The 25,118-nt window shown below is 43.3% G+C and overlaps 1 protein-coding gene and 1 pseudogene across 14 annotated transcripts in view; one reads left to right on the top strand and one right to left on the bottom strand.

Moving 5' to 3' along the window:
* SCML4 (Scm polycomb group protein like 4) overlaps positions 1-19,860 on the bottom strand; it is a 129,969-nt gene extending 110,109 nt beyond the window's left edge. For 6 of the 14 annotated variants that reach the window (XM_037842465.1, XM_037842452.1, XM_037842464.1 and 3 more), the window contains exons 1-2: positions 18,742-19,860; positions 6,581-6,745 (exon numbers count right to left, since the gene is read on the bottom strand). The gene's annotated coding sequence lies outside the window, so the exon portion shown is untranslated. The remainder of the gene's footprint in view (positions 1-6,580; positions 6,746-18,741) is intronic. The other 8 variants (XM_037842460.1, XM_037842458.1, XM_037842455.1 and 5 more) reach the window with 5 other exon arrangements.
* A 3,743-nt stretch (positions 19,861-23,603) lies between these two features.
* On the top strand, positions 23,604-24,122 carry LOC119540253 (annotated as a pseudogene).
* The last annotated feature ends 996 nt before the right edge of the window (positions 24,123-25,118 follow it).

The raw sequence follows: 25,118 nt of genomic DNA, 5'->3' as shown, positions 1-25,118 counted from the left end.
AAGCAAATCCAACCATCACCAAAACGCCTGCCCCACACAAGACCACAAAGATAATGGCATTTGGGGAACACAACACACTCAAACCGGCACATTCCACCCCCTGGACCCCAAAATGATATTATCTTTCCAAATACAAAATATATTCATTCCATCACAATATCACAAAAACTTAAATCATTTCAGTAACAAAAGTTAAGTACAAAATCCCATCAAAATCAGTTTAGGCTTGGTCAGTCCTAAGGCATAATTCCCCTCTAGCTGTGGATCTGTGAACCTAGAACAAGTTATGTGCTTCCAATATACAAAGGAGAGACATTCATAGGATGAACATTTCCATTGCCATAAGGAGAAACAGTAAGGAAAACAGGGTTAACAGGAGCAAAACAGTTCGTAAAACCCGCAGGACAAACTCCATTAGATTTCAAAGTCTGAGAGTCATTAACAGAATGATGTTGCATCCTTGGGGCTTGAGAGAGCGGGAGCCTAACCCTTCCCAAGGGCCTTTTCGGCAGCCTGTTCCTCTCCAAACGCTTGGGTGAGTGCTCCAACATATCCACACATTGGGGAGACCACCTTCTCGGCTCCACCCTCCTCAAACCTCGGGGCAGCTCCCGGATTCCCTTCCATCTCCGGGGCACACGCTCAACCCCTTCAGAACAGTGGGGTGGCAGCCAGGCTCTCCTCAATTCCCTGGAAATGTGCTCCACCCTCTTTGGGACCTGAGGTGGCAAAACTCTTCCAGAGCATCGAGGCGGAAAGCCCACCCTCGACCTCCAGGGCAAACTCACCCTTTCCATGCATGTGGGCTGCTCCGCTCTCCCAGCCCGAGACCTCCTGACTCCAGACCTCAACCTCCATGGCTCTGTCTTTGAAGAGATTTTTCCTTTAATTTTTTCCTTGTCTGTCTCCTCCAGTCCAGACCAGCAATGGCTCTGTCTATAAAGATCTTGCAAAAATTCTGTTGGCTTTGCATGAAGCACGCAAGGGTCAAAGCCATCAGACAATAGGACGTTCCACAAATCCTTTCTGCTTAACTCCTTTTCCAATCTTGGCTTGTACTGAAATGGTGGCTGGGTTCCATGTTTGGTTCCAACCTCATGTTGGGCTGTAGCTTCTGGGATTCCACCCCCTGGAAGCTCGTAATTTTCCAAGCCATCAACTTCTGGTTTCTTGGAACCCAAGAGTTCAGTTCTAAGTTTATCTCTGTCTGCTCGCATTTTACTATAAGCTGCAAGGAGAAGCCAGGATACGTCCTCCACACATAGTCTGGAGATCTCCTCAGCTAAGTATTCCAGGTTGTTGCTTCCAGATTCTTCCTTCCATCTGACACCAGGACTCAATTTTGCCAAATTCTGTGCCACTTTAAAACAAGGATCACCTTTCTTCCAGTTTGCAACAACACATTCATCATTTCTGTTCAAGGCCTCATCAGAAGTATCTTTAGAGTCCATATTTCCACAAACAGTCTCTTTAAAGCAGTTTTGGCCTTTTCTATCAAGCTCCTCACAACTCTTCCAGAAACTCCCCATTTAAAAAGCCGTTCCAACATGTTTGGTATTTGCAAACTCAGCAGCAAAAAGCACCCCACTCCTGGTACCAAAATCTGTCCTAGTTTGCTAATGCTGCAGAATGCAAAACACCAGAGATGGATAGGCTTTTATAAAACGGGGGTTTATTTCACTACACAGTTACAGCCTTAAGGCCACAAAGCGTCCAAGGTAACACATCAGCAATCGGGTACCCTCACCGGAGGATGGCCAATGGCCTCCGGAAAACCTCTGTTAGCTAGGAAGGCAGCTGGCATCTGCTCCAAAGCTCCGGCCTCAAAACGGCTTTCTCCCAGGACGTTCCTCTCTAGCAAGCTTGCTCCTCTTCAAAACATCACTCCCAGCTGCACTCTCGTTCCTCTTTGAGTCAGCTCATTTATATAGCTCCACCGATCAAGGCCCACCCTGAATGGGTGGGGCCACGCCTCCATGGGAACATCTTATCAGAATCATTGCGCACAGCTGGGTGGGGCACATTCCAAGCAAATCCAACCATCACCAAAACGCCTGCCCCACACAAGACCACAAAGATAATGGCATTTGGGGGACACAACACACTCAAACTGGCACAGTAAATAAACTTTTATTGGAACAAAGTCACTCCCATTTGTTTTCATGTTGGCTGTGACTGCTTTTGAGCAACAGGAGCAGAGCTGAGTAGTTGAAAAGAGACCATGTGGTCCCCAAAGCCTAAAATTATTTGCTCTCTGTCCCTTTACAGAAAACATTGGCTCCATGACGGCTAGGAATTCTTAGCTTTGTGTTCCAGGGCAGTGCCAGAACTACAAGGACATCAATAAGTATTAAGAAAATATGAATGAATGAGAAAACATCAGATACCGTCTTTACAACAGCATGTTCATCCTCACTAATTGAGAGGAAGGCTGAGATTGTGGGCCTTTTTAAAGCAGCACATCTGCCCCTTAAACCCTCAATCAAATAAGGTGAGGGGTGGCAGTCACTGCCGGCTTACTCCTTGAAACCCTGGCTCTGGGCTGATTTTATGGGCACTGATGTTTCTGTTAGATGACAGCCATCAAACTAGACCTAAAAAACCCCACTCATGACCATTCCCAGCCAGAGCTACATTTCCTCCCTGACTCTGTGTTCTTCTAAACTATAAATTTTCCAATTTAGCACAGAGTGATGTAAAGTTTCATGTATGTGGTGAGCTATTTTACAGGCCCTCGGACATAAGAGCCCATGGCAGCTATAATATTGGCCATGAGACCTGAGGAAGAACTCAGACTGGTTCTGAAATATAATATTCCTAATTAAACTAAGAACAGTGGCATTGAAATCTTACAGACATTGTCCCTGGGCAGAGCCAGGATGGTGGTGGATCCGAGAGTGTGAGGCCTGTGGGATTGCCTTGTGTGAAGGTCACAGTTAGGAGTTCTTGACCTGTATATTCCCATCAGCCTCAGAAGAAAGTCTAAGGAGATGCCCCTTCTTTACTTCTCCTTAAATAAAATGGGGTTTATCCCCGGGCCAGGTGACTCCACAGAGAGGCCTGTGCCCACTGCCCTCTTTACTTTTCCCTGGCAACGGGGGTCACAGCAGCTTCCAGCTTCCATCCCAATTCAAGTGGGACAGACAGTCAAAAGAGACTTTTTCCTGTTAAACAATGAACAAGGGCTCAGCCTGAAAATCCATGTGCTAAATGATACAATCCTAATAACTTCCATTTATTGTGAATCCCCTTCAGGCCAGGCAACCTACAAAGCGGGGGACACATCTTAGCTCATTTGCTCGGCAAAGCAACCTGTGATATACATATTATAGTCTGCATTTCAGTGATGAGAGAGCTGAGACTCCAAGAGGTGAAATGAGGCATTTTGCCCACCCAGGAAGTGGCAGGGCTGGAATTCAAACTGTGGGTTGCACAGACACCAATGCTGTACCACTGAGTTTCAGGAGTATTAGGAGGGGAGACAGCAGCTGCCCACAGAGTCTGCTCCAAGTCAAGAGAAGACACACAGATGAAACTTAAATCCCAACCTATGGGAGTAGGGGGTTGAGGTGCAGACCTGGGTGGCCTGCCAACAGTTGGCCCAAGAGCTGAAGGAGGGCAGGGGGTTTCCTGGAGGAGGGAGGATCTTTGGCAGCTCCTGGAAGACCAGGAGACCCCCTTCAGGCCCTTGTGGATACTCATCTGACTTCGTCCATCTACATGGCCAGGGTAAGTGATTCCACATGTTCACCCATCAGAGATGCTCAATGATTATTTGTCAGGTTCAATAATTAACTAGCCAACATAAGTAACACCGCCAGTTGGTCTCTCCTTCTCCATGAGCATAGTGAGAGCCAACAGCCACCCCCAGAGCATAACGGGTTGGTTATGGTGCTAAATCCTAGCCTTACTGGCTGATTGCTCTGCATCTTGCTTTCTGGAACTTGGCATTAGGCCCCCAAACCCGGCCCTTGCTTCCCTGAGCCATCACAGAGGAGGCTGGTGTTGAGAATTAAGTCCCCATCCCGGCCTGCAGTGGGCCCCTTCCTTCCAATCAGCCCCTTCACCCCCCACTGAAACTCCCCACCTCCCTGCCCCTGGACTAAAGGCAAGCGAGGGTGGAGCACAGCGCTGAGGACTCGGCCACTCCCAAGGCCAATGCGTGGACTGGAGGGCGGCTGCGTCTCTTTCTTTTGGCTCTTGGCCCTTTGCCCATGTGGTGCCTATTGCTGGGCAGAGTTTTGGCCCCACCCTGTGAGAATCATCCAGCTGAATGCAGAGGGTTAACTCCCTCCATGCAGGGCTTAGCACTGCTGTGCAATAAATAGCTGGCAGTGATGGTGCGTCAGCAATGGCAGAGAGAGGAGGGAAATTCAAATGTCTCGAAGGATTGGAAAAGTATTTTCTGAAATGTTCCTAAGCCTTTCCTGCTTAATACTCATAAATTTCAGGGGCTGTATGGGCTAGCAGGTTTTTCATCTATGATATCATTATTCTTGTATTGCATTTAAGCCAAATTATGAAAAAGTATCAAGAGTAAAAAGAGTCTTTTGAAAATGCTTTGGGATCCAACTTGGGGCCCAGCCGTATCTGTCAATCTTTGTCCCCACTTTGTTAGAACCAGGATGCTGACAGCCCAGTGGTTAATTGGTGTTGGAGGCCCCCCCTCAGGCCTCTCCTTCTTTTCTTTTCTTCTCCCCCCCCCCCCCCCCCCCCCCGGGCTCCTGCCTCTGGCAAGGCTTTTTAATGGCCCTTTGGGCAAGGAGGAAAGCTCACCTTGGGTAAATTTTGTGGGGCTAGGTCTCACTCAGCTGCCACAACACAGAGATATTCCCAAGACTGCTCATTAAAATACCTACAGTCAAACGGATATGCTCCTGTTTCATTGCTCAGGGGTTGCAAGCTCCCTGTTAATGCTGAACACAAATTAACGAAACGCTGTGTCAGCCTTTCATGTCCCATTACACTGTTATTGTGATATTTATTAGCACAGTTCCCTGTAGGACATGGGTTGGAATACCTACAAAGTGAGTTAAGCACTCTCTTCGGCTATATGGGGAAAATGCTTCACCGTTTCCCTGTAGCACACATAAACTTTGTTTGCAATTTGTGCTCACAGCAACTCCCAGCAGAAGACAATCTGTCCTCAGTATTCTTGCATTGGATGGGAAGTACATTAGCTCAGACTGTAATTATCTTCCATTCACGCTACTCTAAAATGACTAGGTTGTTGCCACTGCTTTCATTCCAAAGATCAGCCCTATTAGTCGTCTACTAAAATTTAACAACCTACAGCACTTCCATGAATTAATTACAGTCTGGGGAAAATAAACACAAACTTAACAGATCATGTTGTTCTAAATTACATTAGCCTAATTGCGTGATATGCCGTATTCAGTTGACTTTTAAAGCCCATTTCCCTCAATTCTTTCCCTCCCTCTTTGTGTCTGTCTGGCTGCCTGCTTCCACACTCATGCATAGCAGACACATTTTACCCAGAGTAATAGGAAAGCTGAGAAAAGAAATAAACTCTTTGGAATGTTTGACAAGGAAGGAAAGATGTGTTACTATTCCAATTTGTTCTTGGCAGCAATGGAGACATGCACTCCAACACCTTCCTTTTTCCTCCTTGTCCCTTACAAAGATGCTCTCAAGTCATGCAGCAAAAGAAGACCAAGGATGTAAATTCTGCATGTAACAGTGGTGCAGAGGAAGTCCGTGTGGGGAATCAGGGAGGGTCAGGCACTGAAGAGTGCATGGTGTTTTGAAGGACACATAGAATTTCATCACATGGAGAAGTGAGGGAAGAGAATTCCAGGACACAAGAACAGAAAGTGAAAAAAACAAAAAACAAAAAACACAGGGTCTCTGAGAATGTGTGGGGAAGAGCAAAATGTTTGTGTGACCTTGTAAAATTTCTATTTTTGCATATATTTGATAATATATATAATGTATTGATATAGTAGGATATATATAACTTATAAATATACAGATACTAGGAATGTGCACTCAAGAATTATTTATAATGGAGAATGCAGGCAAAATATTTAGCAACCATCATGGTAAGGCATGGGATCCATCAGAGATCTTTAGGCAGTCGAGGGCTTAGATTGGACCCATGTCTTGCAAAGATCGCCTTGGTGTGTGAAGTGGGTGAGTGGGGAGGAACTAATGGCGGACAGGCCCAGCAGGGGGCCATCCCTATGGACCAGGTGAAGGATGCTACTAAGGGCCGAGCCAGAGCTACAGAGGGAGCAGAGGAAGGAGGTGGATGCAGGAAACTCTTTGGGAAGCAGCATCAGTTAGGACTTGGTTCCCAATTTGAAGGCATGGGGAGAGGAGAGTTTGGGATTTTGAAACTGTTAGCTTGGATAGTGAAAACAAATTTAAAGAGAAGATTGGGGAAAGGGGCAAATAGTGAGTCCAGTTTGAGAAATGTTGAGTTGAAGGTGCTGTGGGACATTAGATGGAGATATCTATTAAAACAGTTGAAACTCCAATCTGAAATTCAGAGAGGCTAGCCAGGGAAATCCATGAGTACAAAACCTCATGCAATCATCCATCCCCCTTCTGTTCATACCTCCATCCATTGGTTTATCTGGAAACCATGTGGAACGCCTCTCTATGCCAGGCACCATGCTCACGTGGCCCATGGGGAGGGGGCAGGTCACAAGCAGAGGCCATTCTTGCCTGAAAGGGCAGAGGCCAGCACTAGCCACAGCAGGACAGTCTTGATACCTCTACTCTAGGTGGTGAGGAAAGAAGAGGCTGTCACAATCAGGCAAAGAATCCAAAGTCAATGGCACTTACCCTCCCTCTTCATTCTTTCCCCATACTACCTGCCACACCAAGCCCCAGAATCCACTGGAAATCGGTAGTCAGGGGGCAGTGGGGGACATGTGGTAAAGGAAAGACACCAACAAAGCCCCCTGGAAAACCACTGGCCCCACAGCAAGGTGGCTTTTCTGATGCTTCCTCTCAAAGCCCAGGACACCACCCAGACCTGTCTCAGGCCAGAGTCAGACTCAACTCAGGCCACTAAGCATGAGTAAGGAGAATGTTTGAGCCATATATTTTCAAACTTCTCCATGCTGTCATAACTAATCTTGCCCATCCTCAAATTAGGGTTTCTAGGAAACCTTTACAGACTAAAGTTGACAATTCTCCACCCCGGGATTCAAGAAGGCAGGACTTTCATCCAACCCCTGCCACTGTCATTGACGCTGCAGTAAGACAACTAATCAGTTCTTGCAGTGGAGCTTGTGGACCACCTCGTGGGGATGCAATAGAATGCCTTCAGGTATCAGAATTTTACAATTCAGCCCAAATAATTATTATTCATCTTCAATTGGTCAAGAATTGGAAGAAAATTACAGGCTGAAGAGTTGGAGGAAATCTAGCTAAAGGGATGAAAGAATAATTTTCACCAGATAGAATCCTTAGCCTCAAGACTCCCTCTCCCAAATTATGCATAAAGCATCTTAGGATGTGTCCTGACCACTGGAAAGTCTTTTGTCCACTGGGAGAGGAAGAAGGCACAGACAGAGCTGCCTCAGTAAACATAAGCTCTGGGAATTTGGTTTTTATCAATTTTATGGACTTTGTGAACTTGCACTGCCCTGGGTAGGGGCAGGAGAGGATTCCAGTTGCCCTTCAAAAAGGAATCAGGGACATCAGGCCACCTCCTCTGCCCTGGAGGGGAGCATTGGAAATTGGGATTTATATCCCTCAGCCAATGGAGTGGGTATGGCAGATATATGTCTTGCCCAAAATTCAGTATAGGTGTTTGCTAAGTCATAGATCCTTATGAAGCACATTTAGCATTGATAGTTTATAGGAAAATAGATGAAAGCTGTCTGAAGAAATCTTGAGATAAGCACATATGTTTTCTTCTTTAATATGAGAAACAGATCATCAATGTTTTCATCCTATAAATATACAATCAGAATAAATACATACTGTTTTTGTGAACTTGCTTGTTTTCTTTATTGCATTTTGTGTTTCTTAGCATTCCTCAAACTACTTCTCAGTCGACCCAGTCCTCTCCTTTGTCCTACCAGTGTCTCATCATTATATGGGGTAGAAGCTCTCAGAAGACTGCAGGTAAGTTGAGGCAATAACAGGCTACTCTGATCTGCTATGCTTTGTGCAAGCTAAGGGCTGCCCAGAATGCCTCCGTCAAAAGGTAACAGGCTAAAAAAAAAAAAAATTGTCTTCTTCAATGACACTGAGGCTCCTATTCACTAATTTTCTGTTCCACAATAACACTTGAAGTCAAAGAGGAAAGCAGAATAAAACTGCTGACCTACAGACTTTTTGTCCTGTTTCTGGGGTGCATTTTGGACAAAAAATCATGGAGAGTAGCCAGTGGGTGAGTGGAATTAATGGTGCCACACGCATCAGCTAAACAACCAGGGCCCAGGGAGGGACATGAAATTGTTCCACTTCCTTCGTGGCTGTGAGACGTGGACCTAGCCCAGTCCTATGATGTTACACTTGTACATCACATCTTAGATCCTTAAGCGGTTCCACTGGTGTCACCACTGAGCCAGACTTAACATTAAATGGCAAGACAGGGTTTCCAACGACCCTGACATTCTTGCACTAGAGGACCAAGCTTGCTGCGACAGATGATCCCGTGTGGAGGCAGCAGAAGCCTGAATTACAGCTGCAGGACAGGCAGCCTCAGGTACTGACATTAAACATGGCAGCCCGCTGTGGAATGCTGGGAAAATCCTGCTCCCAAGAGAACAGCCAGACACCAGACACCTGAAGGGTGGTTCAAACTTTCCCAGAATGAGTAACCAACAGGTATATTCTCTAAAAGCCGCTCTGACAGTTGAAAGATACCCTTCCTGGGAGACATTTAGAGGAAGGACTCAGGACCACAGTGTCCGTGATTGTCCAAACCATCCTTACCAGAGGCAGGGACGGCCTAGGGTTCAGAGCAGTGCTTACCAAACTTCAGATCTTAAGGTTTAACCTTTGCAATATTTGCCTTACCCGAACACCCCTGTAATATATTTACTTAACATTTACCAAATATTTGAATGGTCTACTTAAATAAATACATTATTTAAAGAAACTTTATGTCACACTCAAATGTGGAAGTATTGATTATAAAACTGCAAATGTATAAACTAACCATAAAATAATAGTCTTATTAAAATAATAGTCTCACCTGAAAATCTTCACAAACTTCTTATGGTAATTGTTCTACACTTTGGGAGTGGGAGGTAAAGGGTGGCTTGCAGAAGCAAAACTTCTGTCTTTCATTTCAATCCCTGGCAAATAGAGATCACTATATTTTATAGTGATTTACCGTCCTTTTCAGGCAAAAAAGAGCCTTCTTTCACAGACATCAAAGATAATCCAGAATACAAAAGAATTCACAATACAACAGAAATAATGGACCTCCTATGTGTTCCAGTTATCAGTTGCTGCGCTACAAACTACCCCAAACTTTGTGGCTTCTTGTATCTCAGTTCTTACATCTCACCATTTTGTGGGTAGGGAATTCAGGGAGAGCTCTACTGGGCAATTTGTCTCTGAACCACGTGGCATCAGCTGTAGTGGCTGAGGCTGGAGTATCCACTTTCAAGATGGCTTCTTTGCCAACATATATGGTGCCTCCATTTTCCTCGCCTCTTTCTCCCTTCCTGAGGTGTCTTGTCCTCCAGACCCTCTTCACATGGGTTTGGTTTCTCCCAGCATGGCCGTCTCTGGGTAGTCACACTTTTTACCTGGTGGCTCAGGGCTCCAAGAGTGAGCATTCCAAGACACCAGGTGAAGCTGCAAGACTTCCTAAGCCATTTTGCCATCATCATTTCCACCACACTCTATTAGCCAAGCAAGTCACCGAGGACAGCCAGATTCAAGGAGAGGGCAATTAGACCCCACATCTCCACAGAAGGAATGTCAAAGAATCTGTGGCCATATTTATTCCTCCACCCCATCCGTATGTACTGAACCAGGATAAAATACTCAGGCATGGGGTTTCTATGTTATGGTTAAAGGCACACCATATATCCATATAACGCAGGAGGCAGGTCACACTGGACAAAGGCATGGGTTTTGGAGTCAGGCACATCTGGCTTTCAGACTGGGAGACCTTGAGCCAGATGCTTAAACTCAACAACTCTGGTTTGTGGCTGTGAAATGGAATAACAGAACGTTCCGGGACTATTGTGTGGACGCCTAGTAAAATGCCTGCACAATCATTGTCCCTCAGTGTTAATACCTTTGAGCAATCACACGGACGAGTGAGGAGTTTTACTAAGGCAGTTTAAAAAATACCCTATTTATGGTAAAACCTATAGTAATCTTAAGGAGAATGAGACAAAGGATAAAAAGAGTCTTCTTACTTAGCTTAAAGCTGTGGTGGTTTTTTTGAGAAAATTCACTAACAAGCATCTTCCCAGAATGTCAAGGTTACCCCAAAATTCTCGCCCTGATTTTTGAGCAGGTTCTGCATGGTAATCATGCAGGGAACTGGGAAAACAGCACCATCTTTTTTCCAACCCATCATCAAGTGTGCGGGGAAGCAGAAGAGAGTAAAATGAGTGGTGGTTTTGCAGAGAGGCATTTTGGAAATGCATTGGAGGTGATCATATTTGGTCCCATGTTGGGTCGGAGGAAGTATCACCGGCTCTCAGAGGGCAGAGTCGGGGGCTGCTGGCTGTCCTGTGATGCACGGAGCCTGCACAATGAAGCACTGTCTCCCCGTATAGTCATGTAGGTGAAAACCCTGTTTGTGATGATCTGAACCTAGAATGAACTTCATTTTACAGATAAACACAATGCTGTTTTACCCATTCTAATATACACTTTGCTTCCCAGGAATGCAATCATTATGTAAATTGAGGGAAGACTGATCACTGTTTTGTTCAGAACTTTACCAAGGGTTGTTCACCATTTTGGAAAATCATGTCACCAATGGGCAGCACCAGCTCATGGCATCTGAGTCGCCCATACCACTCACTTGTTTCAGTCTATGTTGGCAGGTGTCCCACACGGCACTTCTGGGAGCAGGTGTCTGCACCTCACAACTTCATTGTCTTCCAGTGTGGGTGCACTTGCACCAGAAGTAGTTAAAATTTACTTTGCCTTCATTCCTCTTTATATATTTCAGTCATGACATTATATTCATTTTTCTTAAATTATGGGTGTAGTTGAGTTATATTTCCTGGGAATTTCACTTCAGAATTATAAACAGGGTATTAAAAAAATATTTGTAACAGAAATGCAGTTGAGACCGACCAGATTGAGAACCCACTCCTTTAAAAAGAGTTTGCTGTGGATAAAAAATGCCTTTCCAAGTGGAAACACCAGGCACTCATTTCCTTTCTGGAATCTGCTGGGTCTGGGAATGGCCCTGCCAGCCCAAGCAGGAGCAGCGGGCTCTGAGGCATAAAAGGGCTCTTTCTCCTCAGCCCTCACAGGTGAACACACATGGGCACCCCAAGCTGCTTTTCAGAACTGCAGGGGGAAAATAAAAGACTCAACTGGCTTCCTATGGCCATGTGGCCTTGGACAAGTTATCTGACGTTAGCTTTAGCCTCAGTTTCCCCATCTGATAGAGATAAAAATAACTCCCCAGCATTGACTTCCTGGGTGGATCAAATAAGAAGAAGCATGTGTAGTGCTTGCCTCAGCATCTGGCACAAGATGCTGAATAAATGCAAACATGTATTTATTACCATCTGTGCCACACATTATGGTTTACCAAGTCCTTTTCCATATACTGTCTCCATTGAAACACTCTGCATCCTATGGGAACTGACAAGGAACACCATCCCGTTTTATAGTTGAGGACAGCGAGCCTCACTCTGGGTCACTCTGCTGCTTTTCTGACTCTGAATCCATGCTGCTCCACTGAGATTTAGTCTGTGTGGCTTTAGAATGAAATTAGGCCCTCAGAAGAAGACGCTCCTGAGGAAGGAAGTTAGGGGACATTCCTGGGGGAAAGGACGCCCTTGCTAACCATAGAGGCTTCCCAGCAATGGAAGGGGTGGCCTCCTGAGGACAGGGGCCCTGTGCCACCTGCACCTTTAGAGACCCTACGGAAGAGTGTGAGGCTTGCCCTGGGATGAAGGCCTCCGAAACCACACACTCTAAGAATCTGGGATTCATTTAGATACTACTTCTCGGAGTATGGGTTTTCCCTTTTAACTCTTTCCTTCAAACATCCAATGTTTTTCCCTCAAGTTCACTATTTTCATTATTGTTATTATCATCACATTTTAAGCTTCCATCTCCCACAGAGGATGGAAAAAATGGTCTCAGATATTAGTGGATCCATGGTCCCAGTATAAATTCTCCCTAGCCTGTCCCAAGTCTGTATTCTCAGGAAAGAGAGAGAAAACCCCCTGTCAACTGATCATCAATCCACATAGTACACAAGCAGAATACAGACAATCTTGGCCAAAGGATGGCTTGGGTTGGCTTAAATTTGCCCAGGAAGCCAGGTAAGCCACACTGTTCACTGTTAGAAATCTTCAAGGACCAGCTGGAACTTTGGCCCTAAGAAATTTTTTTTCTTGAGACATAAAAATGTCAAATAAAGTTATAAAAACAATGACCTAAACTGTGCCCAGAAATATATGCTTTAAAAAAAATGTGAATATACTTCCAATTTATTCCACACAACTCTGGTCTCAAGCTAATTAGGGAGAATTCAATTTCCCGGCATTGACCTGGGCAGGGATCTGGGCTGCTTCCAGGGAAACAGGTAAGTGATGAACTTTTCTGAATATACTTTCTCCTCACTATCAGAACACTTTAGTTGCTTGATTCTTTGCTTGGTTCAGGGCAAATGACTAACTAACCTGGAGGATAGTAGAAAGAGATGCCCAGTCCTTTATATGACCACAAATCATTGCCTACCATGCACACACCACGTTCTCACACCCCAAAATGTGTTTCTAATTTCATTGCCCTGTACAGCATTTATAGCCACTTGGTCTCATTAAAGCAATTCACAGTTACACAGCTTCTCACTCTGGGACTAATTAACCATTTCCACATCAGGGACCAACATATCTCCACCATACAGTTTGCCTTCATTATTTATGTTAAATATCTAGCATTAATTATGTTACAAAGAAAACACTCAAAACTGAGAGCTATATTTTCACACTGTAGGTGTAAAAGCATTGGAACCAGGCTTTTTTTTTCCCTCACTGTATCTAAACTTTGTTTATGATTTGTGTACCAAAATTTAAAGCTACCTCAGCTTTCCCACTGAGTCATTTTTTAAATGAGGCCTTGAAAGTGGATGTATTCTTCTTGACCAAAAGGCAGATGTGAAATGAAACAAAATAAACTTTCAGTGGCTGACAGATTCCAAATGGAGTCGAGAGGTCACTCTAGTGGGCACTCTTATGCACAATATAGATAACTTTTTCGATTTTAATGCATTGGAATAGCTAGAAGTAAATACCTGAAACTATCAAACTGCAACCCAGTAGGCTTGACTCCCGAAGACAATTGTATAACAATGTAGCTTACAAGGGGTGACTGTGAAATGCTATGAAAACCTTGTGGATCACATTCCCTTTATCTAGTGTATGGATAGATGAGTAGAGAAATAGGGATCAAAAAAAAAATGAAAAATAGGGTGGGAGGGAAGGAGATGATTTGGGTGTTCTTCTTTACTTTTATTTTTTATTCTTATTTTTACTTTTTCTGGTACAAGGAAAATGTTCAGAAAATAGATTGGGGTGATGAATGCACAACTATATGATGGTCCTGTGAACAATTGATTGTACGCTTTGGATGACTGTATGGTATGTGAATACATGTCAATAAAATTGATTTAAAAAAAAAAAGTGGATGCATTCAAACATGCTTTGGCATTGGAAAGGGGGAAATCCCAATGCAAGTGGGAATGTGCATGTGGCCATTAGGCTGACCCTTAAATCTCACAGCAAACTTCCCCAGTACAGGGGACAATGCCAATGGCATGCACCAAACCTTGCTTGAATCTAACCAATGACCATAAGTTTCTCAAGACTTAAAAATGACAGAAATCTACTCCCACAGTGGAGTAGTTCTTTACTGATCCATAAATTCAACGCCTCACATAACATTTTCCAGTCATTCTCTTTGAGATGAACACCATGTCTCAATAGCTAATTGTTTGAAAAAGCCTTGACATTACCATAATTTCCCAACAGCAAGGGCACTACATCCTAAAGGACACTGAAAGAAAAAGGTCAGCCCTCTTTTTTGGAATGCTGCAAAGAATGAGAATAATCCCCATCGGCTTGTAATAGTTTAGAAACGGTTAGAACCAAAGGATCTAAGATACATGACCTCTGAAACAAAAAGCCTGATCGCCCTGGAGTTGGCCTGTGCCTTGAGTTTTTCTTTTCAGCACTTTCTGTCATGGTTGCCTGTCCAAACTGGATTAACCCCGCTAGGCCAGCTCTAACGCTAGCTGAACCCCTGACGAGGGCGCTGGCAGTATGAACTTTGCCTCGTCCTTTTCCCAAAGAAAAGGACCCACAAGTCCTATAAGCTAAGAGCTCTGTGCTCTGGTTAGCTAATACTGAATCCTTTCTGAACTCCACCCGGGGACTGGGAGGGAGAGTGATGGTCAAGCCCTCACTGGAAAGGGTCGGGAAGAGGCTCCCTCCTCTGGGTTTCACCCTAGTACCTCTTGTTTGGTACCCATTTACCCCTGGCTGGATTTAGACCCAAGCAAAGTAATCCTTTACTCCACCCAGCTCAGCCTTTGTCCCCAAGTTTAGTACTCATCTTCCTGAAAGGCTGCATAATCCTTTAGGGTGACTTTCAAGCCATATGTTTCTGTTCTGAAGGAATTATAGAGCTTTTGTTCTATGATGATCAGCATGGAGAGAAGAAGGGCAAAGGCCTGTGTTGCCAAATGTTCAACGCCCAAAAGTTGAGTCACCATCATGGGGCTAACCTGACAATGTCACTACCTTTAAAAGCACAATGTTGACACTATTTTTCCTTGGCATATTAATTTTCTCGTAACAGCCAACTCCATTCCTCTGTTTCTGTGTGTGTGCCTTACCGAGAAAGTAAGCCCATCACTCTTCAGCCCAGCTCCTTCCCCAAAAGGGCTGACACCCTTCCCTGCAGGAGCGAGCAATCATTCCTGAGAATCAGCAGAAGTGAGACCAAGTTCCATTTATCTGAACAAAACAAGCAGCTGCCAAAAGAGAAATGCACATCCGCCTCCCCACAACCAAAAACTTAGGTGGAGTGTGTCTAGATTGATTAGAGTGTGTAGAGGAGGTATAAGGGTTTTACATCATCAGATTCTCTGTAAAACACAACCAGTACAAACCATGATAGTAATCCCAGGGAAGCCCCAGTGGATCTCAGGATGTATTCCCCTTACATCAGGGTGTCAAATGGATTCAGTGGAATGACTTTTCAGTTTAATACAAAGTGAGAACTGCCACTGAGTAATACATTCCTTTCTGTCCTAAACTAGTAGTCCAAGAAGTAATCATTCCAAGAAGCAAGAGGTGTTTTATCTCCTCCATGGTGATAAAGTGCCTCTCCCGATTTGTGAAGTGCTGACTTATTCCGGAACACACAAATCCTGCTGCTTAGCTCCATCCCACCAGCCTGAAGTCAGGGATGTTCTTGTCTGTGTCAGAAACTGCCAAGTTAGCCCAGGAGGAAGCCATGGGACACACATGGAGTCTTGGCCAGGTCTCCAGGCTGGGAGAACCAGGAGCCCAGCAATGCTAAGGTTGGAAGAACCCAGAAGGAAGGGAGCGTTTTGACTTCTGCAGGGGAGATTTGCACCCATCTCCGCTCGCCTTCCAGCTGCTTTGGCCAAATAGCAGTATCCCTCATGAGGATGCCCCCTGAATGCAGCCCAGGAGTGACCAGCAGAACACGTGTGTGTGTGTGTGTCTAAGAGGGGTCGTTGTAGAGCAGCCTGCCCTGAAATACCAAATGCTTCCGTGCCTCTTCAGACATTAATATGTGTAAGTAAGAATAAGCCAAATTCTAAACAACTGTAAGCATTTCCAAAATAGCCCTCCTGCCTGCAGCTCCTCTTCTTTCAATCTCAATCTAAATCTCGGCATCTGACAGAACTGAAACCGAGACGAACGCAACAACAGTGAAAGACACTTAGAACCTTGCGGGCTCGCAGCCAAAGTGCTCAAACTTGGTATGGGCGCACCAAACACATGCAGGAATCGCCACAGTGATTTACAGCAGAGAACAGGGGAGATTTACAACAGAGACTAGAGCACGGCACTCTGGCAAATGCAAGGGTTTGGGAGGACTTAAGGGTAGAAAAGGAAAATGTAGAAAGGGAAAGCAACAGATTCAAATGCAATCTAAACATTCTGAGTTACGCTTTAGATCTCAGAAATTTTACCACGGTTTGGGTGATTGCAATGGGTCTTTCAACCACGTTGGGAACTGTCACAATAGATGTTTGAATTAAAATCCAGTAGGTATTCCAAAAGACTGATTGCAAAAAATTGGCAGCATTCCAGACAACTTGCTAGGCTGTGTATTGCCGGGGTCTGAGACAATTGCTAATTCTACAGAAAGTTAATTGTCGCCTTATTAATAAAGGGGTAATTTTAAAGCTTGTGGTGTGGCTTTTGGGACTCATTAATTAAAATTTAAAGTAATTTACTAGACATACTGGCAGCTTCTTTTACATTATATATGTACCAATCATCTTGTGTTTCTCCCAGGGGCTATTTTTAATCCCTCTTGTCTCTCCTCACCTGTCTGCCTTTGTGAAGGCTGAAAACACACAAAAAACATGTAACTCTCAAACTAACCTTTTCGCAGATCACAGGATTAAGAAACAAGATGTCCAGGGAGGCACTTAACAAAAGCTCCAACCCAGAAATGTCAAATTTGCTCCTCAAAAGAAAGACGCACGTGGGTGCACACCATAGGGAATTGCTTTCACAAACTTCACCCCCAAAATGTTAGCCCCTATTTTTTGCTCTTTGATAATTAGATTGGAAGAGAGCTTTCCTTTTCTCCTTTCCCTTCTCTCCCACCCCATTTCCAAATAAAAGCTGAAGGGTCAATGAAAGAGAAGACGGAATGAAACCGGAGGTGCTTAGAATATCGAAAGCCTCCAGCCTGATGGGGAGCCAGCTTCCCCACCCCACTTTCCTCAGAAGGTATGGATCCAGCGAGCATCCCCCCCACAGACACACACACCTATGATGCTGAGGCATCGAGGGGGTCATAGGTGAGGAAAACATCTTGCCGAGACTATAGGAGTCCCTGGGAGTGAAGTCTGAACTCAGCCCCACCTCTGTCTGGTCCAAACGACCCTCTACAGGTGCACGTCTTGAGGATCGAGTGAGGATGTGTGTGATGCATGCTCCAGCCATGTAAAATTGTGATCAGCCCTACTAAAAAATGCTTAAATTTAACTCCCCGATTGACATAAACGCTATTCCTCTCTGAGCGTTCCTTGTTTTGATTTAAGGGAACTTCAGTTATGTTTTCTTATACTTGCTGAAGTAAAGTATTTGAGATCCAAAACTGAGATTAAAAAATAAATAAAAGCCACCACATTATGAGAAGTTTAACTCAATCTGGTTATGATTTTCCCATCATTTAAAGTTCTTTAACATGTGACAAATTTAAAAATTATCTCTTTGTGCTTTGGGCTATTGTTTGAATTTTTACAATAAGCAAGTATTACTGAACACTAACAAGAAAGTCATAATTTTGAAAAAACTTCAATACAAAACAGTTCTAAAGAGGGGTAGGATTTGAGCCTGGTTGTTTTCCAGCAACTGATGCGTGCTTCTTACCTGCTTTCGGAGCACAGCCCCGCAACCCGGGTCCCCAGAAGCCGAGAACCAGAAAGTGAAACTGCCTCTGCTGGTTTCACTCGCCTCGAAAACACCATCAAAAGCAAAGAAATGATGCAAAGCAATTTGCCCTTGTTTCTATTACTGCTTTCTTTTTTTATTATTTTGTTCATTTCCTTTGTTTTGTTTTGTTTGCAGCAAAATAAAAATAATTTTGTTGACTCTGCGCGGATATTTAAAGTTTTTTTCCAATTCCACGAATCAAGCAGACTGATAAATTTACCGAAATACGATAGAGCCCCTCCAAATACACAACTTAAAGAGCTAAAGAAAATAAATTAATATTTTTAAAAATTTCTGTTACAAACTGTTTAAAGGTAATGACTTTGGAGCCACCAAACAATATCCCCAAAACTGAAGGGTCTATGTGAAAATTTTACTTGAGTTTTAACAGTTACCACCACTTTCCTCGGCAATCTTCAACCAGCTGCTGTTGCTCAAATACCTCCTCATTTTTTTCAGGCTGCTTCTACCAAGTAACCCAAAAAATGCTCCCTCACAAGTATCATATCCCCTTCCCCAATTGTTTAGCTTTACCACACTATGAATGCCTTCATAGTTATTTTCATGCTTTCACTCCAAATATCCTATTTTATGAAAAAGCCTTGAGGGAAAAAAGCAACCGTGCCCCCTCACTCTTCAAAAATGATTCCTCTGGTTGAAAATGGAGAAAAACACAGATGACACAAAAAACATTTCTGCCTTGTTCAATTTATCTCAATTCTGAAGTGCTTGGATTACTTTCTCAAGTACCACAGCCACTTTCTCAGACAGCTACCGACTGTCTTGCCTCTTGAATATCATCATAAAATCTAGAGACGACACAATGAGCACAGGGGATGGAAAGGACTTTGATTTACATGCCTCAACTGTCAGTAAAATGACTTACACCACAGCAGCCTGCACCTCATCCTCTTCCACTGATCCTGTCCTGCCAGCAAGCACACAGGCGAGGGTACCTGGTGACGCTGAGAGGAGCGTGTGGAAATTGGTTCAAGTCACTCGGCACTCCACCTGGGAAGGAGGCAACTCTCTGTATTTGAACTTGGGAAAACTGCTTCTGACATTCCATAGTCACCAGGGTTTTGTTTTTTGTTTTTTTTTCCCCCTAAACCAAACTAAACCAGCCACTAATAACAAACGTATTCTCATCTATGCCTGGTAAAAACCAGCCCATAAAATATTCCATCTGAGATCTTAAAAATAAAATTTAATTAAAAAAACACCTTTTTGCATGTTCACAACATATCAATTTTAATAATCAAATTTTAGGTAAATATTTTTGTCCCAAGACATACTACCATTTTTTTTAATTAAAAACAGAGCAAAATAATAGTGCAAAAAAATTAAAAAGAGCTAATCAGTTATTTGAGTTCACATTTGGAAAATTAACTTTCTATATACTTAAATGCAGAGTTAAGGAGCAGTGCATGTGGATACACCCCAAATTTAGAGACTATATAATTCTATGCCCCATCTTCCCCTGTGAGATCTGGTTGAGAAATCAAACATATTTCAGGAGCATGAACTAAAGTTTACCTGCTGGGCTCGATGGCTCTCAAGCAGGACTCTCATGCACTGCCAGAGGTAGTCATGTAACCTGGGAAAAACTGAAACGGGTAACCTGTCACGCTGACAGTTACAAGAGAAGGATCCCATATCAAAGGCACACCCTCCAATTGCGCATCTCCCTTACCTACAGCTCCTTCACTGGAGCCCTGATCGGGTTCCTTATCAGGCAGGGAATGTTGACTCAGAAGACAGTTGACTTTCGGCACATGCAAACCGAGTCTTGCCAAAGCTATCTTCCACCCGTGCGTTAGGAGCTCACAGTTAGTCTCCAGCAGCCCTGCTCTCCGGCTGCAAACATCTCATTAGACTAATGCATTCAGCACAGGCAGAAAACTCGATTTACCATAGCTACAGCAATGAATTTCCATTACGATGACAGCTTCAACCACATCATGTCCGGAAAACCAGCCAACCACTGGCTTTTAAAGCACACACACATTTTACATGCAGAAAACGAGGCCTGTGTGTGTGTGTGTCTGTGTGTGTGTGTGTTTCGTGTTTCCTTCCTCTTAGCAGCCCGACTAAGATAAACGTGCAGTGCAGCTTTCGGTCCACATGAGCTGCAAGGTAATGACACTTTTGCTTCTTTGGTGGTTACGTCCTCGTAATAACCTGAATTATGTCACTATTGTCAGAATGGGTGTTTCCAACATTTCGGTTTTCATTACCCCTCCTCTGTTGCCATAGAAACCAGACAGTAACATCATCTCTTTGTCCCAGTCCTGCAGCAGTGTGGGCCAGCACTGGGCTTGTAAGATACTGGCGATCTGAAGGAGCGAACGTTTGACTTTGGACAAATAAAACATAAAGAAATATGCTAATGGCATCATTGTTCAGGAGGGAATGTGTGTTTGCCAAAGGAGCATGTCTATACAGCATGAAAACACCGTGGTTGTACATATTAACTTTGCAGTTGTATACAACACATGTGTCCAGGGCCCTGACTTGGCTTCCAGATCTGTGTGTGTAAGTGCCTATGCCTCTCTCCATTGATGAACAGGCTTGGGGCCACTTGGGATGGGGTGGTCCTCAAACAGGAAAAGGGCTACTGTTCGTCCTCCATGCCCCATTGCATTCTCTGTGGCAATCAATTTATTCCAGGGCAGGTTTTCTTCTCCTTTCTCTTTGTAAGGTGGAGCAAGGTTCCCCATTGCCCATTTCATTCATTCTGGGGTGTTGTTCCCAAGCATTTCCTACAAAATGAAACATCCTTTCCACCTGCAGGCTTACACCAGGGGATGAGCAGCAAGCGAATTTAGCCAGGACTAAACATCAGCTAAGGCTAATTAAGGCTTGGGCCACCACTTGGACAGTTATCAAGAGTGAAAAAATGAAATGACAACTTGGGGATTTTCTACATATATGTGCAGAGTCACATTAGAAAGAAATAAGAAATCTTTTCTCAAGCTACAAAGCCAGTTGTTTGGGCTTTTTTTTTTTTTTTTAATCAAGGTTTTGTCATTATTGAGCAATAAGTAATTCACTGCCCTATTCATTTAAGCATCCAACTTTTTTGTTTCGTTGTGTTTTGTGTGTGTGGAAAAGACAAGTTTGCTAGTTGGCCATTTTGATCCTTTAGTATAAAGTGATTTTAAAGAAGAAGAAGGTAGAGAAGGAAGAGAAAGAGGAGGAGGGAAAGGAAGAGGGTGAAAAGAAGTGGAAGGGAAGTAGGACCCAGTGGATAATTTAAATTTGGCCAGCATCTCTGTCCCAGCCACCGAGGTTATATCAATGCCTGTGGCCCAGCACACAAGCCCCCACTATTTTCAGTGGCAAAACACCTTGAATAGGCTGAGATGTTAGACCACACTTCACTTTAAATGTTTCTTCAGATAAATAAATTATTCTTAAATAATCTGAAAGATTTCTCAAATCCTATAAAAGAAGAAGAAAAACACTTGGCAGAGTCTGCCCCAAAGAGAGAAGTTTTGGGGTTTCCCACTCAGCTCTGTGAGGGGTTCTGACTCAGATCCTCGGGGTCACTGTACTCCGTCACCCCCTTTCAGATGTGCTACTGTTGCAGCTTGTCCTTAAGTCCCATGGGGCTAGGACGCAAGCATGGCTGTTCATCACGAGCAGGGCCCACCTCGCAACGAGGCCCGAAGAGGAAATTAACTAAGTCTGGTTGGCCTTAAAAAAAAAAAATCAACTTGCCAGGATTTCTTTCTTTACGCAATCAGGACTATAGACCTTAAGAAATTGCATGAATGTTTTAAAAAGGATTTTCAAAACACCTAAATGTTTTCTATCCCAAATAAAATGTAAGTCAAACATGTAGGAGAAAAGAAATTTGGCAGGATAACTGGGTACAAGGTAAGGGGTCTGGGAACAAGAAGAAATGGGGCTCCCCTCTGAGCTAATCTTATCTCTAAGTCTTGTGCATCGTTGGGCTAAGAAAGATCAAGATGTTTAGGTTGTGCCATCTTGTTGACTTTCTTTGGTGCTGCAGTTCTGTTTGTATCTCAGACCACAAGCAGCATGCTCCCTCTTTCCACACAAATGTTAGTGGGTTGGGGGTTAGCAAGTTGTGGCCAGAGGGAGCAGGTCCATTTGGGGCTATATCAAATGCAAACTTCCTTACAGTCTCCATTTGTAGAGTAAGCCCTCTGTCGGCTGCTGGTAAAGTCGCCATTCACCTTGAAAATGGCCTAAAGAGTTGTGTTTTCAAGCATAAGCATCACATTGAGAGGACTGTGTCCTGCCTGGGAAGTTGTACTACTGCAAAAATGACCCTGACTATAATGATAAAAGCTGACATTTACTATATATGAAGCACTTTTTATATGTTACCCCATTCACAATAACTTGATGAAATAGGTATTATGTGCATCATTCCCATATTAGAGATGAAGAAACTGAGGCTTAAGGATGTTAAACAACTTGCCCAGGGTCACATGGCTCATAAGTGGTGGAAAAAGAGTGACCCAGGTAGTCTGTTTCCAGAGATACTGTAATCAATCATTTGGCATTGCCCCTTGTGCCAGCTCTGCCATTAATCCAATGACATTGATCAAATCACTGCCCTTCTGTAACACAGGGGGTGGTGTAGGGGGCTAGATCATCTTTGTGGTCCCTTATGGCTATGATGTGCTGCAAGCTGATGAATTGCTTTATCTGTTGGGCTGGAATGAACCGGTGCTTTGGGGTGGATGAGAACCCAGTTGTCTGTGCCTGTGGCTGCTAAGGGGCAAAATGTACCTTCTCTCTCAACAGTATAAGACCTGACAAACCTTGTGCTGTCAGTTTGGGGTGGAGGTAGAGAAGAGAGCATGCAGAAAGAACAGGGAAGTTTTGAAGGCCCAATATTCCATTCTTTAAGTAAGGAAGGGAGACTAGCCTCCTACACTCAAGTAGCCCCCAAATGTTGCTCCCACATCATTCGACAAGGGCTTTTTCTTAAGTGTTCTTAAAAGTTTGGGTTAAAGAAGGGCCTTCAGGAGTATGGAGGTGTGCCAGTTTGGATGTATTATATCCCCCAAAACACCATGTTCTTTGATGCAGTCTTGTGGGGGCAAATGTATTAGTGTTGATTAGATTGGAATTCTTTGATTGAGTGTTTCCATGGAGATGCAACTCGATTAGCTATAAGTGAAACGTTTGATTGGATAATTTCCATGCAGGTGCTATCCCGCCCATTCAGGGTGGGTGTTAATTGGATCACTGGAGTCATATAAAGGAGTTCACAGACAGAAGGACCTCAGAGCAACTGAGGGTGACATTTTGAAGAGGAACTGCAGCTAAGAGAAGACAAAACGCCTCAAGAGCAACACTTTGGAGAATGCCATTTTGAAACGCAACCTGGGAGCAAGCAGATGCCAGCCACGTGCCTTCCGAGCTAACAGAGGTTTTCCAGATGCCAATGGCGATCCTTTGGTGAAGATACCCAATTGTTGATGCCTTACCTTGGGCACTTTATGGCCTTCAGACTGTAACTTTGTAACGAAATAAACCTCCTTTATAAAAGCCAATCCATTTCTGGTATTTTGCATAATGGCAGCATTAGCAAACCGGAACAGGAGGGATGATCACCATTTTGCCAAAGGGGAAACCAAGGCAGCAAACGATTAACTGAATAGTCAGACAAGAGAGGTGAAACAAACAGAAGATGCTGGACATCTTGGCTCCCCTCAGTGTCACTTCTTCAACTTAAAACCCTGCCTTACGATCGTGGTGAGGACCATGTTGCAGCTGAACATTCTGCTTACCGGTACACCAGTGGTTGGAAAAACTACACTAGGCAAAGAACTTGCATCAAGATCAGGACTGAAATACATTAATGTGGGTGATTTAGCTAAAGAAGGGCAACTATATGATGGCTATGATGAAGAGTATGAGTGTCACATTTTAGATGAAGATAGAGTAATTGATGAGTTAGAAAACCAGATGAAAGAAGGTGGAGTTATTGTTGATTACCATGGTTGTGATTTCTTCCCTGAATGCTAGTTTCATATAGTTTTTGTGCTGAGAACAGATAATAGTGTATTGTACAAAAGACTTGAAACAAGGGGTTGTAGTGAGAAGAAATTACAAGATAATATTCAGTGTGAAATTTTTCAAGTTCTTTATGAAGAAGCCATGGCATCTTACAGAGAAGAAATAGTGCATCAGTTGCCAAGTAATAATCCAGAAGAGCTAGAGAATAATATAAATCAGATATTGAAATGGATTGAACAATGGATCAAAGATAATAGCTCTTGACTTAGAAGACAGGCCACATTTCAATCACTCTTGTTGATATTTCTCTGCCCACATCATAGAAATTGTCCAAGTGTCAGTAAAAGCTCTGTAGATAGTATAAAGGTTTATTCCTGGGTTTTTTTTCCTCCACAAGAAAGCTAAACAATCTCATATATAATGACCGCAGCACTATTAAGGATTGCAAGTAAAGACTGTCACCGTTTAATGCGTAAACTGCTGAAGAATAAATAAATCTGACCAAATAGGTGGATGCCTGCTAAGTTTATTACAGAGAAAAATGAAGATGATCTCTTAAAATAAAACTTAAGGCTAAAGATTAAAAACAAACAAACAAACAAAAATACACAAAAAACCCTGCCTTCCATGGGGCCACATTCATAACTTAAGCCATTCAACCAGGAATCTTTCAAAATTAAAGGCAAAACTTTTCTTTATAATGAAGACCCATGGGAAATAACCTAAATGCTCAATAAAAAGAGATTATATGATTAAGTAAATGTATCATGTGTCCACACTATAGAAAACACAATGCAACCCTTGGTAGCCTTGACAAACTTTGGCCCCTTAGTCACCATGGCCAAAGCCTCAGCCACAACTGGGCACTCATCCAAACCTAAAGGATGTCATAGAAGAACATGGAGTGACATGAAAAAATGCTCTAAATATATGGTTGCTAAAAAATTGCAGGTTACAAAATAATATGCAGAGTATAATCATATATTGAAAAAATACAAGGATTTGCAAAAATACTGGAGTATGTTGATAGTAATGATCTCTTGTTGGAGAGACTACAAGTAATTTTTAACTTTCTAATCATTCTTTATATATTTTCTATAAAGGAACACCAACTTCTTTTGTGACAATAGATTATAAAAGAATTTTTCCTTGTCTGTAAACATGTTTGGTTATAATTCTCATCAAGCTTAAGTCTCAAATTTCTTTGCTCATCAATGAAATAAAAATAAAATCTTTGTCTCCTGGTTGTTGCAGGTTTCA

Source organism: Choloepus didactylus, chromosome 7, assembly GCF_015220235.1.
Source record: "Choloepus didactylus isolate mChoDid1 chromosome 7, mChoDid1.pri, whole genome shotgun sequence".
NCBI classification, from domain to species: domain Eukaryota; kingdom Metazoa; phylum Chordata; class Mammalia; order Pilosa; family Megalonychidae; genus Choloepus; species Choloepus didactylus.
This window is presented reverse-complemented; position numbering and strand designations above follow the sequence as displayed.